The sequence below is a fragment of the Lissotriton vulgaris genome, chromosome 8 (assembly GCF_964263255.1).
Source record: "Lissotriton vulgaris chromosome 8, aLisVul1.2, whole genome shotgun sequence".
Classification (NCBI taxonomy): Eukaryota; Metazoa; Chordata; class Amphibia; order Caudata; family Salamandridae; genus Lissotriton; species Lissotriton vulgaris.
The window spans coordinates 933897537-933915491 of NC_141696.1; positions in this window are offsets into that span (position 1 = coordinate 933897537).

Genomic DNA, 17955 nt, shown 5'->3' on the forward strand with positions numbered 1-17955 from the left:
AGGCCATGCACCACTGAGGACCCCTGGGCAAAAGGCCTCAACAACAGCCAAAACATCGAAAAACACACAAACATCACCACAATCCAATGCCATCCATGCCCTCAATCATGTTGAAATTCAAGACACCCCACAGACAGACTCAGTCCATGCACCACCGAGTACCCCTGGGCATAATGGATGAAAGCATGGCAGACTAGTTGCAGGCCTATGGCACAACAAAGCACAATGCCTGGCTTCAAAATGGCCCCTAGACCCCCACCCACATGGCCTGGCCCTGCCTGGACCAGGCCTCAAAATGGCCCCCACCCACATGGACAGGCCCCAACAACAGACAAAAAATCGAAAAACACACAAAAATCACCACAATCCAATGCCATCCATGCCCTCCATGATGTTTACATTCAAGAGACCACACAGTAAGACTCAGTCCATGCACCACTGAGTACCCCTGGGAAAAATGCCCAACAACAGCCAAAAAATCAAAAAACACACACAAATCACCACAATCCAATGCCATCCATGCCCTCCATGATGTTTACATTAAAGAGAACCCACAGAATGACTCAGTCCATGCACCACTGAGTGCCCCTGGGCAAAAGGCCCCAACAACAGCCAAAAAATCAAAAAACACACACAAATCACCACAATCCAATGCCATCCATGCCCTCCATGATGTTTACATTAAAGAGACTCCACAGAAAGACTCAGTCCATGCACCACTGAGTGCCCCTGGGCAAAAGGCCCCAACAACTGTCAAAAAGTCAAAAAACACACAAAAATCACCCCAATCCAATGCCATCCATGCCCTCCATGATGTTTACATTGAAGAGACGCCACAGAAAGACTTAGCCCATGCACCACTGAGTGCCCCTGGGCAAAAGGCCCCAACAACAGCCAAAAAAATCGAAAAACACACAAAAATCACCACAATCCAATGCCATCCATGCCTTCCATGATGCTTACATTCAAGAGACCCCACAGAAAGACTCAGTCCATGCACCACTGAGTACCCCTAAGCAAAAGGCCCCAACAACAGCCCAAAAATCGAAAAACACACATAAATCACCACAATCTAATGCCATCCATGCCCTCCATGATGTTTACATTGAAGAGACTCCACAGAAAGACTCAGTCCATGCACCACTGAGGACCCCTGGGCAAAAGGCCTCAACAACAGCCAAAAAATCGAAAAACACACAAACATCACCACAATCCAATGCCATCCATGCCCTCAATCATGTTGAAATTCAAGACACCCCACAGACAGACTCAGTCCATGCACCACCGAGTACCTCTGGGCATAATGGATGAAAGCATGGCAGACTGGGTGCAGGCCTATGGCACAACAAAGCACACTGCCTGGCTTCAAAATGGCCCCTAGACCCCCACCCACATGGCCAGGCCCTGCCTGGACCAGGCCTCAAAATGGCCCCTACCCACATGGACAGGCCCCAACAACAGCCAAAAAAACGAAAAACACACAAAAATCACCAAAATCCAATGCCATACATGCCCTCCATGATGTTTACATTAAAGAGACCCCACAGAAAGACTCAGTCCATGCACCACTGAGTACCCCTGGGCAAAAGACCCCAACAACAGCCAAAAAATCGAAAACCACACAAATATCACCACAATCCAATGCCAGCCATGTCCTCCATGATGTTTACATTAAAGAGACCCCACAGAAAGCTTCATTCCATGCACCACTGAGTACTCCTGGGCAAAAGGCCTCAACAACAGCCATAAAATCGAAAAACACACAAAAATCACCACAATCCAATGCCATCCATGCTCGTCATGATGTTTACATTCAAGAGACCCCACAGAAAGCCTCAGTCCATGCACCACTGAGTACCCCTGGGCAAAAGGCCCCAACAACGGCCCAAAAATCGAAAAACACACATAAATCACCACAATCCAATGCCATCCATGCCCTCCATGATGTTTACATTGAAGAGACCCCACAGAAAGACTCAGTCCATGCACCACTGAGTACCCCTGGGCAAAAGGCCCCAACAACAGCCAAAAAATCGAAAAACACACAAACATCACCACAATCCAATGCCATCCATGCCCTCAATCATGTTGAAATTCAAGACACCCCACAGACAGACTCAGTCCATGCACCACCGAGTACTCCTGGGCATAATGGATGAAAGCATGGCAGACTGGGTGCAGGGCTATGGCACAACAAAGCACACTGCCCGGCTTCAAAATGGCCCCTAGACCCCCACCCACATGGCCAGGCCCTGCCTGGACCAGGCCTCAAAATGGCCCCCACCCACATGGACAGGCCCCAACAACAGACAAAAAATCGAAAAACACACACAAATCACCACAATTCAATGCTGTACATGCCCTCCATGAGGTTTACATTAAAGAGAACCCACAGAAAGACTCAGTCCATGCACCACTGAGTACCCCTGGGCAAAAGGCTCCAACAACAGCCAAAAAATCGAAAAACACACAAAAATCACCACAATCCAATGCCATCCATGCCCTCCATGATGTTCACATCGAAGAGACCCCACAGAAAGACTCAGTCCATGCACCACTGAGGACTGTTACAGCAGATTTGGTAGTTTATGTTCATAATGTCTCTACGTCCTCACATGCTGTTTCTATTCTGTATAAAAAATAATCTATTTCTATAGGAAACAATTTACATAAAATTCCAAAAATTTGGAATACTGAACTTTCCCTTTCCTTATCTAATGATACTTGGAAAATTATTTGGCTTAATGGTATTTCAGGATGCCTACCTGTATCGCTTTACCAAACAAACTTTATATTTTATTTAATTGTTTATGGACTCCAGTACGCTTATTTCCTGCTAAGCTGCTACAATCTGAAACATGTTGGCATTGTAAATTACATCCAGGATCCTTACAACATATGCTTTTTCATTGCCCTTTAATTTTTTTTATTTTGGTCTGATGTTTGAGATATTATACAAAAGATATTGTACATTCATGTTGTTATTCCATATACATTCTTAATATGTAAATTGGTTGTTCTTTTGCATAACCTAACTGTTTTAGAAGGTAAACTGTTTAATTTCCTAATGTCAGCTGATTTAAAATCCATTACTTCTTGCTGGAAAGATATTTCAACTCTATCAGTTCATGCTTGATGGTCATGGGTCATTTGTACAAGAAGAGGAGCTCAATTATCTCTGACTGGGATTAATCATAACTCTAACTTTTTTCAATCCTTTTGGTTACCTATAGATACATATTTGTATTCATAAATGTATTTTTATACTTGAGATATTGTTTATTATCATTACATTCCATTACTTATATGATAAAAGTAACTCTGTTTTATAATAGATGACATACTTTTTACTCATAATTCTTCTCCCCTTCTCCCCCCTTTTTGTTTTACTCCTTTCCTTTTAATGATTAGTTATACATATATACCTAATGTACTCAGTTGATGTCTTCATACTTCTTCATATTTTTATTAGGTGTTTTTGCTCATGTATAATTTTTCTTTATTGTCTGTTTGTGTCACTTAATCTGATAATTCAATATTTTGAACTATAAAAAAAAGAGTACTTGTGTTTGCCTTTTGGGACAGTTTTGAGTATAGGGATACAAAATATAAGTTCTAAGTCCTTCCAAACATTCCCAGGCAGTCATCTGTGATTTGCTTAGGAAAACTCATGCCACATTTTATTTTTGTGGCCAACTGATGGGACCATAAAGTTTGCTGACACGTTATTATTCTGTTGCCGGATGGCCTTTAAAGTTTAACTTGTGCAAACATCCTCTCTACGTTTCTTCATTCAGGCAGAGAATATTCTAAGCAGACGCTCATGTGATCTTTGGAGCACGTGTTTACATGCTACAAGTGGGTATGCGGGGCAAGTTCATGATCAGGCGGTTATTATTAATAAATATTTTTTTTTTCGCAGCAAGATATGACTGTTCAAAGTACACTCAACTCCTAGCTTGTTCTATAAGGTGTAAGTAATGATGCATGTTGCTTGTAAAAGTGCCACTTGTGCCTGAGTAGATACTTTCCAGAGATATCATTCGCTGATCCAAAGACAGCAGAATTGCTATGGGTAAACACGATTGTCAATCTCTGGCTTAGTAGGCCTAGCAACCAGTGACAACATGTCTTCTATTTTTCTTTATCTTATATATAGTGACAGCATATCACCTTGCAGCCTCTTTAGGAAGCCCACATAGAGTACAGCAGTGGTGCTGTTAGACCAGACCATTTGGAAGAAAAGAACATTGGTGAACCTAACTCTTCGAGTTTTTTGAGCAGAAGGCTTGTGTGATACTTGCCTGTTGGAGTCAATGGGTGTGTCTAAAAATCGCTAGGTGGATTTGTTTGGAGAAAGTGTTTGTAAGAATTATTCACCTTGTCTTTGTTCCAGCAGTAAGTGCTTACAGGGAAACTATAAAATGCAAGTCAAGTAGAACTGAACAAAGCATTATCCTAATACGTTTCAATCAGGAATCAATTTTTGCTCTAAAACACATCCATAGTCAAGTCAAGTCAAGTCAGTAAATTTGTATAGCGCGCTACATACCCAGAGGGTCTCAAGGCGCTTGAGGATGGGAGGGGAATTACATGTCGAATATCCAGGTTTTAAGTTGCTTTCTGAATGCTAGGTGGTTCTGAGTGAGGCGGAGGTGAATGGGAAGTGAGTTCCAGGTTTTAGCCGCCAGGTAGGAGAAGGATCTTCCTCCCATGGTGGTTTTGTTGATGCGAGGGACAGCGGCAAGGGCTTGGTTGGAAGAGCGCAGCTGGCGGGGGGGGGGGGTGTAGAAGGAAAGTCGCGTGTTGAGGCATTCGGGTCAAGTTCGTAAAGTGCTTTGTGTGCGTGGGTTAGGAGGCGGAATGTTATCCTCTTGTTGACGGGAAGCCAGTGGAGGTTTTTCAGGTGGCCAGAAATGTGGTCTTTACGCGGGATGTCTAGTATGAGTCTGGCTGATGCGTTCTGGATGCGTTGGAGTTTTTTCTGAAGTTTGGCGGTGGTACCGGCGTATAGGGTGTTTCCGTAGTCCAGGCGGCTTGTAACTAGAGCATGGGTGACCGTTTTTCTAGTTTCGGTGGGGATCCAGCGAAATGTTTTTTTGAGCATGCGAAGAATGTTAAAGCAGGATGATGAGACGGCGTTGACTTGTCTGGTCATCGAGAGTGAGGAGTCCAGGATGACGCCCAGGTTCCGTGCGTGGTCCGTCGGGATGGGTGCTTTTCCTAGGGCCTCTGGCCACCAAGAGTCGTCCCAGGCGGAGGGAGAGGTACCTAAGATAAGGACTTCTGTTTTGTCTGAGTTCAGTTTCAGACGGCTGTGCTTCATCCACTCGGCGACTTCTTTCATTCCTTCATGTAGGTTGGTTTTGGCGGTGAGAGGGTCTTTGGTGAGTGAGAGGATCAGTTGAGTGTCATCGGCGTAAGAGATGATGTTGAGGTTGTGTTGGCGTGCGATGGTCGCGAGGGGGCTCATATATACGTTGAAGAGGGTGGGGCTGAGTGAGGATCCTTGTGGTACGCCGCAAATGACTTCAGTGGCCTCTGACTTGAACGGTGGGAGGCGGACTCTCTTAGTTCTTCCGGCAAGGAACGAGGTGATCCAGTCGAGGGCTTTTCCTTGGATTCCGATGTTACTGAGGCGTTATAACAGGGTGCTATGACAGACTGTGTCGAAGGCAGCGGAGAGGTCAAGGAGGATGAGGGCGACTGTGTCTCCATTGTCCAGTAGAGTTCGAATGTCGTCTGTTGCTGCGATGAGTGCGGTCTCAGTGCTGTGTTTGGCTCAGAAGCAGGACTGTGAGGAGTCAAGGGATTTGTTCGTTTCTAGGAAGGCGGCGCGCTGGTTGTTGACAGCTTTCTCGATGACTTTGGCCGGGAATGGTAGGAGCGAGATGGGGCGGTAGTTTTTTAGTTTGGTGGGGTCAGCTGTAGGTTTTTTCAGAAGGGCCCTGAGTTCGGCGTGCTTCCAGGTATTCGGGAAGATGGCGGAGTTGAGGGAGCAGTTGATGACGTCTCGGAGGTGTGGTGCTATGATGGAGTCTGCTTTGTTGAAGATGTGGTGAGGGCATGGGTCAGTGGGGGATCCTGAGTGGATGGAGTTCATTAGGCGGATGGTGTCCTCAGTGGAGATTGGGTTCCAGTCATTAAGGATGTTCAAGGGGGGTTCAAGAGGGATTTGGGTTTGGAGGTAGGTTGAGTGGGTTGGTCTCCGGGTTGGTTGTCGAAGCTGTTGTGGATGTCTGCGATTTTGTCGTGGAAGAACGAAGCAAGGGAGTCGCAAAGGGTTTGGGAGGGCGTGATGTCGTTGGAGTTGGCAGTGGGGTTGGTGAACTCTTTGATTATGTTGAATAATTCCTTGCTGTTGTGGGCGTTGTTGTCTAGTTGGTCTTTGAATGCGACTTTCTTCGCAGTCCGGATTAGTTGGTGGTGTATACGGGTGGCGTTTTTGAAGGCGTCCTTGGTGCTGGTGTTAGGGTCTTTTTTCCAGGCCTTCTCAAGGGAGCGGCAGAGTTTCTTGGATTTCTTGAGATCATCGTTAAACCAGGGGGCGTTTTTGCTGCCTAGTTTGATTTGATGTTTTGTACTGAGTACAGTGCAGCAAACATTCCATCGAAAATACATGATTAATAGGCCTTGTAAGAAATAGGGTTATCAGTTGAGGGGAGGGTGCCCAACTCAAATAACAATCACAATCCTTGTAAGGATGAACCACAAAACTCATTAAATATACCAGTGCTTAACCCCCTGGTAGTTTAGCACACAAGAAAATAGAAGTAAAATTCTAAATCAATTTCGAACTACAGAGTAAACTTTTATGAATAAAATGCCGCAAAACAACAAATATTCATTCTGTAAAACCAGAGATATTAGTTTGTAAAGTTTTAGGTGAGAAAAGCACCAAAACAAACCAGAATGTCAGTCGAGCTGGGGCATGGGTTGCATATAGAGACCAGGTTTGTCCTGCTGAAGAGTTACTTTCTCAAGTCCGCACAAGGAGCTGCCGTTTGCATTTTCAGGGGCTGTGAGGAGGTCGCTGTGAGAGCAAGGAGCAGATTACTCATTGTGGACGTTCATTGTTGTAGCACGGAGAGCTGGTCATTTGCTGAAGCTTCTCATTGGTGGTCGGGGCAGTCTGCTGCTATTGGTGCAAAATGCAGATCTCATTTAAGCTTTGCCCTGGCATTCATTGTGGACAGTCACTGTGAGACATTCAGGTGCTGCTGGAGTTGCCTTGGAGGTCATCGCAAGTGGTCATTCCTTGGCATGAAGGGGCTACTTCACAGTCACAAGAAGCCCAAACCTTCTGTATCTTCACCTTGAGTTCAGGAGGAGTGCAGTCTCATGACAGCAAAAGGTCCAGGACCAAAGAGATACCTCTTGGGGATCAGGACTTATTGAATTGTTGAATTGCAACATATTTTCCAGGATAGGCTCTATGCAAATCCTGACCACAATATGTATTTGTTACTAGTGACTTTACCCTTCACCTTGTTTTCCCACTCTCTGTACTAGCATCCTTGTCTACCACATAGGAACAAAATACGTCCATAATCATGGAGAGCAATGTGTCCAAGCTTTGAGAAAAGTGCCATCTCCAGAACGAAAGTATTTAGGAATGATCAATACCATGTAGGATATTCCACTACAGTTAATTAAATATCATGCTCTATAGCATCTACAGAATAAAAAGAGCTAGCTTCACATGCACAAAAAAGCAAATGATAGTACCAGCATATGTACATCTGAATATAACTTCAATATTTCATTGTTATTGTAAACCAAGCATAGTGATATTTTGCTTTTGCCAAGGCATGTTCTTTATTTCTAATTCTCATTCACAGATGGATCCAGACATTCACTCTACAGGCATGTATCTATTGGAGGGATGCAAAATCAATGGTACTTCCTGAGCATGTAAATGTTCTCCATACTGTTTTTGAGATTATGGTTATTTCGTGTACATTATTGGTGTAATTTGTTTTTTGTAACAATTTGTATTAAACAGTAAATAAATCATGACCATGACTATGATCGTGGGATTGGTACCCATGCAGGTTAAAGCAATGTGTTCCTTTGGTGGAGTGTACATACCTCATCAATATTTCACTTTATGTTATTTCTTAGCATTCTCGATGGTGCTTGCTATACTTTGTCATACCACGTTCATGGTCAATCTATGGAAAGGCAGAAATTGAATTTCATAGTTAACAGAAAATGTGGTTGATGATGTATGCCGTCAATTGCGCATCTTCATGAAATGCCTGTAGTAAACTTGCAAGGACGTGTATGTAGCAGTTAGCATTCGTTACAAGATATTCCTTTCGCGTTTTGATCAGAAAACAATCGGAGGTTTGTTTGATCTCTATTGAATAATTGCATTCATTTTGACTGTCACTTTTTACATTAAGAACATATTTCTGCCCCAAAAAACAGTCACAATGTATTGTAGAATAATTCAGTTGAACAAAACTACCAGGCAATGCACACTTTTGAACTAGAGCAATATCATGTACCCGGACAATGCCTCCATGCCTGGTGGCTTTAAACAGGTAGAAGGCTGTCTCCTTCTTTGAGCACACAAAGCCTGCTGCTTGGGAAGGTTAAAATAAGGTCAAGCAAATACATTGACTGCAAATCCCTTTATAATGGATTCATGTACAAAGCCTAAGGTATACTTTTCACAAACGTCTCATTCCCTTTGATTAGCGAAAATAACGCTTGGGCAGACAAGGAATAAGCATACATGTAGGCTGTTGTAGGCAAACAATGAAATGTGTAGGAGGATAGTTAGTTGAAGAACTAAAACCAGGGGCCAAATATACGGCCATTTCATTTAAAAGTCTCTAATTGCGATGTTTTGCGACTCGTAATTAGAGGCTCACAAAATGAAATGTACTACATGTGTATCAGACACATTTAACGATTCCCAATGGGGTCGCAAATAACCTACCTCATCCGTATTCATGCGGTAGATCAAAATTGGCGACCCGTTTGGAATGGCCTCTTACCACAGGACAAGAGATCACCATGTCTGTGATTGCTTTTTATATAAAGCCTTTTTTAAAAGAATGCAGCCTGTTTTCCGAAAATTAGATGCATTTAAAAAAGAAAAATGAAAAGTTTCCTTTTCATCTTTTAAGAGTAGGCAGTGGTCCATGGGACGACTGCCTGCTCTTAAAAAAATGTGATCCCACATTTACAGAGGGGAAGGGGGCCTCTGTGAACCCCTTCGCATTTGCGAATAGGTTGCCACCTAAGTCACAAAGTCAGCAGAGTATGAATATTTTGCAATTGCAAAACATTCATGCATGCCCCTGTAACTCTATTAGGACGCCCTTTTCTAATAGCGGCCCGCAAACCCTATTTTGCGAGTCAAGCATAGGTAACTGACTCGCACAATAGGGTTAATACATGCCAGAAGCAGTTTTAGCAGCGGCACAGAGCCTGATTCTCTGTTTTCGACTACTCAAAATGGTCGTACATGTGGCCCCAAGTGTACAAAGCATTATTCTGCTCGCCAACGGTCCTATTTGCAGAATTGGGCCATTTCCGATTGGAAAAATGCCTTTTCAAATGTACAAATGCAAAATTAGATTCAGTACTAGTTACTTAATCTTATTTTACAATCGCGATTCGGTAGGGTGCAGTGTGTGTGAAAGGTAGGACATGTACTGGTGTGTAACATGTCCTGATAGTGAAATACTGCCAATTATTTTTTTTAACTATTGAAAGGCTATCTTGCCTCATAGGACAGAAAGCGGAATGCTTTATAACATTTTACAAGCATATCTTCCCAGAGGGAAAAGAAAGAAAATGGAGTTTAGTATCCCTGAAGTCAGGATTTAATAACACATCTTTTAGTAAAAATGCTTTTTAAATTGTGTGTTTGAAAATACCACATTTTAGAAAGTGGCTATTTTCTTGTTCACCCATCCTGTGTGCCTCTGCATGGTTGTAGATAGACTGTCTGGCTTTTGAGTGACAGGGGCTGGGGAGGTGCAGTGGCTCCAGGAGACTGGATGAGTCAGCACTAGGCTGACTTGGCCTGATATGCATTTGGAGTAGTGGAAGGAGTAGCACCTGTACCTGAATAGGGCTGTGCCTGCCTTCCACACTGCTGGCTCCGCCCCCTGTGATGTGTCTGGAGCCAAGGCTCAACCTGACAATGGATGTTTTTGTGCACTTGCAGAGTTGCCCCAGAACTGGTTTGAAATGGACTCAGAGCCCCTTGCACAAATAGAACAAAGACATTTTGAGAAATAAGTATCAGACCGAAAACTCCAGACTTTAGATCAATCCTAGAATTCAAGAGGAACCTTTGCCAAGGAGACGGGCTTGAGAGACTGAGGAGAAGTACTGCCCTTGCTGTGTGTCTGGGGTTGGCCTGCAGTTACTGTTTCTGAAAAGGAAAGGAGAAGGACTTTGGCAGTGATTCGGCTCCTTGGTTCATGGACGCTCTAAGGGACAGTAAGAGGGCCTGCAAACATCTTGAAAGAGAGTGGCTGAGAAATTATAGCACCTCTGATAAATCACTCTGTAAACTTGCTTTGAAAAAAACATTATAAAAAAGTATTTGAGGAAAAGAGACTTGTAACAAAAATTGACTTTGCAGCCAACAAAAGTAAACCCCTCTTTAATATTGTAAAATGTTTCTCCTCCCCTACGACTACCTGCCATCCATTTGCTCCCAAAAGTGACTGGACTGATCGTATAGCCCGTTTCTTTTACCATAACATTTAAACCATCCAGGATTCCATTACTGTCCTGCCGCTGGACCAGGAGGATGTTGGGAGACCTCTTTTAGATGTGTCTCCCCGTTCCATCGCCACCCTTTCGGAGTTCCCTGTGATCTCCCCGGAGCAATCTTTGGTGCTTATGAAATCCCTGAAATCGGGCTCCCACTCTGATCCTTGCCCAGCTAAAGTCCTGTCTGCTATAGCGGAAGTGATCAACCCTATATTGAACCCAATTCTGAACACCGCTTTGTGGAAAGGGTCGAGGCGACAAGCGTGGAAACATGCTAAAATCCTTCCGCTTCTAAAGAAACCTACGGCAGACCACAAGGTCGCTGGTAACTATACGCCTATATCACTCCTGCCTTTCTCCTCTAAGGTTGTAGAGAAATATGCTAATGGAGTTTTAACAAATTATGTGGAGACCAATCATCTGTTGCACTCAAGCCAGTCAGGTTTCAGAGCTAACTTTAGCACTGAAACAGCTCTGCTAGAAATGACGGAAACTATTAAAGCTACGCTGGATAAAAGTGGTAATGCGGCCTTCGTTTTATTAAACCTTTCTGCAGCCTTCGATACCATGCCCCATAATAGATTACTGCAAAGACCCAGAGAGAGTGGTATTGACGGCACGGTATTGAGGTGGTTCGAGTCTTTTCTTGTTGACCGCTCCCAAACCATTTGGTCTCCTCCTTTTGCTGCAGAGATCCCTCCTATGAATGTGGGTGTCCACCAGGGCTCTATATTGAGCCCAACATTATTTAATTTGTATATGGCCCCTCTCGCACTTCTCACCGAGAACTTCGGGGCTAAAGTGGTGTCTTATGCTGATGACACCCAGCTGCTGTTCACATGCGAGAAGGGTGTTGATTTTAATGGCAACTTAATAAATACTCTCTCTCTAAAGTCTTCTCTTGGCTAAGTCATAACCATCTAAAATAAAACTCTGAGAAGCCCAAGATCATTTTTTTTTGGCCACGGTCACATGAAGCCTGGCATATATGGTGGCCACAGAACATGTCCCCCCTGTGTCTTCCGTCTCCACCATGAAAAACCTAGGAGTCAAGTTGGATGCAGCCCTTTCTATGAAGGTCCAAGTTCATACTGTAGGTGGGGTCTGTTTCGGACTGCCGTGAAAGCTGCGTGGTTTCCTCCCCTTGCTCTCCATCCCCTACAGGAAAACTGTGGTTTAGGCCTTGTTAGTCTCTAGACTGGACTATGTTAACTCCTTGTATCTCGGCCTCCTGGACTACCTCTTGGGCCGACTACAAGTGATTCAGAACTCAGCGGTTAGGGCCATCTTTTTGATAGGGCCCAGAACCCACACCACCCAACTTCTGTCTTTAAGGCACTGGCTCCGGTTGCGAAAAATATTACATTTTAAGGCCCTGGTCCTGGTCTTTAAATCTTTCCACAAGATTGGAGCCCCATACCTTAGGGATAGATTCCAACCTTATCTTCCTCAGCGTACTTTGAGATCTTCTTCCCAACTTTTGATCCCCGTCCTTTAGGTTCAATTTTCGCGTGTATGGGGGCAGATCTTTTCATGCTGTGGCCTCTCAGCTGTGGAATAGCCTACCTTTCTCCATCAGACAGAGCCCAGACCTCCTCACTTTTACAAAGAGTCTGAAAACATAGCTTTTCCAGTTGTGAACTTCAGAGTTGTGGTTGCGCTTGGTCTGATGTTATGTGGTTTATGTTCTGCCTAGCGCCGGGACCCTCCATGGAGTAGCCGTGCGCTTTACAAATATGAGTTAAAATAACTTTGCTGTGTGCTGTGTCCCCTACTTGAAGGAGATCTCTAAGGGCCTGAAGTGTGCTGGCCTCCTGTTCTGAAGTCTCAGGGACACAAAGACTTCACCCCCAGCTCCCCTGAACTCTGCTGCTTCGAATCCTTTGACCTACTAAGAGGTGCCTTAGCCAGTTTTGGGCCTCTGTAGGTTGTTACTGGTGTTTGAGAGCTGGAAGAAAGAAGAAAGTAAAAGAACTACAGAACTCAACGCATCGCTCTTCTTGCAGCTATTTTCCCAACACATATATGCACCGCTGCAGAAACCGCAGCAGCGCCTGTCGCCGCAGCAAGAATCGACGCATTAAAGGATTGTGGCTGAAGAGGACAGACGCATCGCTGCTCGAACCGCCCGCCTCATCGATCGCCAGCGCATCCCAAATTTCCATGCATCGTACCTGTGTGGCTAATTTTTTTGACGCATCACCCACAGACCAGAACCGTCGTGAAGAATCAACTCATCACTCCCCGTACAGACCGGATTCGACGCAACCCTCTCTGTGTATGCAGCAGGACTGTCGCATCACCTCCCCAAGGTCTCAGAAGTGTTGCATCTCTTTGTTTTCGGACGCTGCAGCTATTTGGCTTATGAACGTTGGTGCATCTACAGGTACTTTGGTGAAAAGTCACGCATCCATAGTTCTTGAAACCTTTTGAAAGTCATGTTTTTTAACTGTGTATGTTGGATAGTTATTTTATTTTTCTAAACTGGTGTGGTGTCCTTTTGTGGTTTTTGCACTGTGTTACTGTGAGTGTTGATACAAATACTTTAAACATTGCCTTTGGGATAAGCCTGTCTGCTCAAGCCAAGCTACCAAGGGTGTGAGCAGGGGTTATCTAGAATGTGTATCCTCCTTGTCCTGACTAGAAGCAAGGTTACCTATTTGGACAAAGGTACCTACCTCTGCCATCTAGAGGGTGAGCAGTCAAAATATCGACATTTTAATATCGACCTACACTAATATCGAGCTTTTAATATCATAGGGACAGAATATCGAAGTCAAGAATATCGTTGACCAGAATATCAACTGCAAGGCGAGTAATATCAATTTTTTTAATATCAAGGTAAATAATATTGTTAGCAAAAATATTGTTGCAAATATTATCAGTTTTTTTAGTGTTATGTATTTTAGTATGTATTTTATATGTATGTTTAACATTTTTTTTAATGTTTTTTCATTAATATTATTTTTGAATATATGTATTAAGGGGTCCTTTTGGATGTCGGGCGGTGGCACCACCGCGGTGCTGGCGGTGCGGAAAAACTAATTTTCCACCCGCGAGCAGCTGCCGCCAAGAAAGTGCACCCGCCACTGCGGTGGAGTGAGCCAATAGAGACTCACCGCTGTGCGGAATGATGTCCACCCGCTCCACAAATTAGGATGCCCCAAACAAGCAGAAGCACCGCAGCGGAGACACTGCTCAATCAGAGACGGCGGAAGCTCGACAGTGGAGCACAAAACTAGAGTCCCAGTCCCCTCCACCCTGTCACGACCGCCATGGACCCCACTCTACACGTGTTCCCTGTGCTGTACCTGCTACATCACTCTGAACTCATGGCCCACTGCGGACGCCCTCGCAGGTATGCAACTATACAAAAACAACACACAGGCTGACACAGAGTCCAAATCCACAACATAATGGGACAGTAACACATCCACAAGGGCACCCACACATGACCCACCTGCCACCAAGTCACCCCTCTGCATCCTGGACACACAAATTCAGCGATCATGCACTAATGTCCCGGTCATGTCACTGCAGTGGTGAATACATGCGCACAATGCAGAAGGCAGGGCCAGGCCAAAGCATAGGCAGGGTACCAAGACCTCAGGGACACAGCTCCTCCCACCACACATCAGCACACACTATGAAGGCACAGACCATGTACCCATCCTGTGCACAACAGCAAGCCAGCTAAATCCACACCCTGCACTACACAACAAAAAAACAGGGAGACAGACACTGCAGGAGTGGCTGCAAAGGAACAAACACTACACAGCACTGTGCCCGGGGAACACACACATGGAAACAAACATGAGTACAAGCACCAAATGAACACCTGCAAGGAACAAACATACACATGGACACAGCCTGCACAGGCACACATATATACCACACACTGACACACAGACACATAAAATGACAACAGCAATGAAGCACAACAAATCAGCAAGCCAAAGTGGGATTTACACAAATAGGAGGCCATGGAGACACACAACAAGCATGTGCCCATTACATGCAAGGCAAGGAACACAGAACACCACCCTCAGACCTTCAAACCACGCATGGCTGGGACAGTCAGTGAAGTCAAACCACAGGCACCCCAGTGCAACAACACAGGGAGATTGCAAGGAATACCAGGTAAAGGCACAAGGAACAAAGGAAGGCCTGGAAGTCAAACTGGAAACAGCCACACTTGCATACAACCATATCACAGGAGTACACCACCAGCACAACACACAGGGCCCATATACATACTGCATTACTGACAAACACCAGGAGGAATGTACACACATACCCCCCTCATAACAGCAGCACACAACGCCAGTGCCACACACACTTAAGGCTGCCAATACTTGCCAGTCCTTACACACAAAAACAAACACACACCCTGGGTGTAGCCACAAACATCACACACAGGGATGCCACGGCAAATGTCTGCATAAAAACCTCACACAAACACATAACCCAAATTAAACACACACAGAACCACAACAAACACAGACATACCCTCTCAGCAAAACTGTGGCAAGGCAATGGGAGCACAGACACAACAGGAGTGCACAACCTCATCATTCATTATCAAAGCACACGCAACATACCACAAATAACACAAGAAATGCATCATCACAGAACAACACAGCCACATCAAACCAACTACAGATGCACAGGCCAAACAAACTGAACAAACACTGCAAGACATCAGGGGATGCACATCAGGCAATGTCAAGGCCACATACACACAGCACTGTATGCACAACAAGCAGTGTGTGCACACAAAGCATACCAGTCACACACAGACAGGAGTGTCACAACACCAATCCATACAACACAAATCAGCACACCCTGGAAGTGAAGCAACAACACAAACGCCTCATTCCCTTTGATTAGCGAAAATAACGCGTGGACATACAAGGAATAAGCATAAATGTAGGCTGTTGTAGGCAAACAATGAAATGTGTAGGAGGATAGTTAGTTGAAGAACTAAAACCAGGGGCCACATGTACGGCCATTTCATTTAAAAGTCTCTAATTGCGATGTTTTGCGACTCGTAATTAGAGGCTCACAAAATGAAATGTACTAATTTGTATAAGACACATTTAACAATTTCCAATGGGGTCGCAAACAACCTACCTCATCCGTATTCATGCGGTAGGTCAAAATTAGAGCCTTTTTTAAAAGAATGCAGCCTGTTTTCCGAAAATGAGATGCATTTAAAAAAGAAAAATGAAAAGTTTCCTTTTCATCTTTTAAGAGTAGGCAGTGGTCCATGGGACGACTGCCTGCTCTTAAAAAAATTTGAGCCCACATTCACAGATGGGAAGGGGGCCTCTGTGAACCCCTTCGCAATTGCGAATAGGTTGCCACCTCAGTCACAAAGTCAGCAGAGTATGAATTTTTTGCAGTTGCAAAACATTCATGCATGCCCCTGTAACTCTATTAGGAAGGGACTCCCTTGGCACGCCCCTTTCTAATAGCGGCTCGCAAACCCTATTTTGCGAGTCAAGCATAGGCAATTGACTCGCACAATAGGGTTAATACATACCAGAAGCAGTTTTAGCAGCGGCACACAGCCTGATTCTCTGTTTTCGACTGCTAAAAATGGTTGTAAATGTGGCCCCTAATGAATTGAACCAAGTTCCAACGAGAACTCGAGGTAAGCTCTTGGTACCATACCGGAACATCCCTCCCCTTTACTGAAATGAACAAGCGCTTTTTAATTCCATAATTCTTAATCGGGCTTGCGTTGCTTCCTCCTTAGGAGCCCTATTACAAGGTATCCCGTTCAAGATTCCCTTGCCTTAATCATAGGTAAGCATTCCATTGGTCTTATGCACTCGCCCGTATTGCTCTACAGCACGTTCGCTGATAGCCAAGTAACTCTTTGGTCTCAAACGCCCCCAGGGCCCCCCTGCAAGGGTTACTAACACTCAGTAATTACCTTGGTTTTAGGCAAGTACAGCATCTAATACTGGATCACTGCCCGGAAGTATCCTTCTTTCCAACTCTCAGCTCCGTACTGGGAGCGACACCAACCCCTTTCTACAGGTAAGCGGCTGCTACCCTGTTTTGGCGCTCGCGCCCCTGTGCACTATTACGTACTGCTTGCTCTTGTCTAAATGTCATTAATCTCCCTGGCCCCAGGTATCCGCTGGTACCCATTCCGTACCAGGCTTCGCCTCCAGCAACCACAACCGTCTATACTCCCACCCCTTGAGGTAATTGAACCCCCTATTTCCTCTACTGCGCCCTCTAAATTAACGCGCCCCCCGGGTCCCTTAGGCACCGCAAGACATGCATGTGCTGCATGCTGTTTCACTCCCTCAGCACTCCATTATTTTTCACAATCCTGATTATTCGGAATGCGCATTGCACAAATAACTGACAGGCACGAACAGGCCTAGCCTGCTGACCATTCTGTTAGTTGACACCCATGGCATGCCACTATACAAATCTTGCTCTTGAGACAGAATTCTATCGCGGGATGGTTTGCTCACCACTGCGTCGAACTTGTGTGGCACAGGATGTGAGACACCTTTCACTTGAATGACCATTGGCACCTTAAGGCTGGCATGAGTTTGCCTTGGAACTTTGTGAGTAATACAGTTGGTTAAACATATTGTACTTGTCCCCTTTCTTCCTGTCAATACAGGCTTTCTACATTCAGGCAAACAATGGATGTCCTGATGATGATCCATTATTAACAATTGGATCGAAACGCCGTCGACACAATATGTGGGTTAAACAATAAGTGTACTATTATGTGCAAAAAAAGTGTATGTTTCCTACATATGTGAAGCAAATGCATTCTAAATCCCCTCTTTGCTCATGCCTTTTAAATGCCTGAAATACCCCAGTACTTCTATGTTTTGATTGTATGTGCAGCATCGTGGATGCAGGACTGTGTCCCACTGCTTTATTGTTGGTTCGTCTGATTAAGCATATCTACAAGCATTGAATAAAATTCAAAGTCCGGCTGGACTTTTCTTCATTATAGAGGTTATTGTGGCCTATAATTATTGCAACGCTCATATTTCCCTTTGTCAAGGACCTTTGTCTTCAGTTTAACTGATACCCCAGGTCCTTGGTTACCTAGTGGGTTCCCTTGTTTTTTATTAAAAATAAAAAGCCAAATGTACAAAGCCTTATTCTGCTCACCAACGGTCCTATTTGCAGAATTGGGCCATTTCCAATTGGAAAAATGCCTTT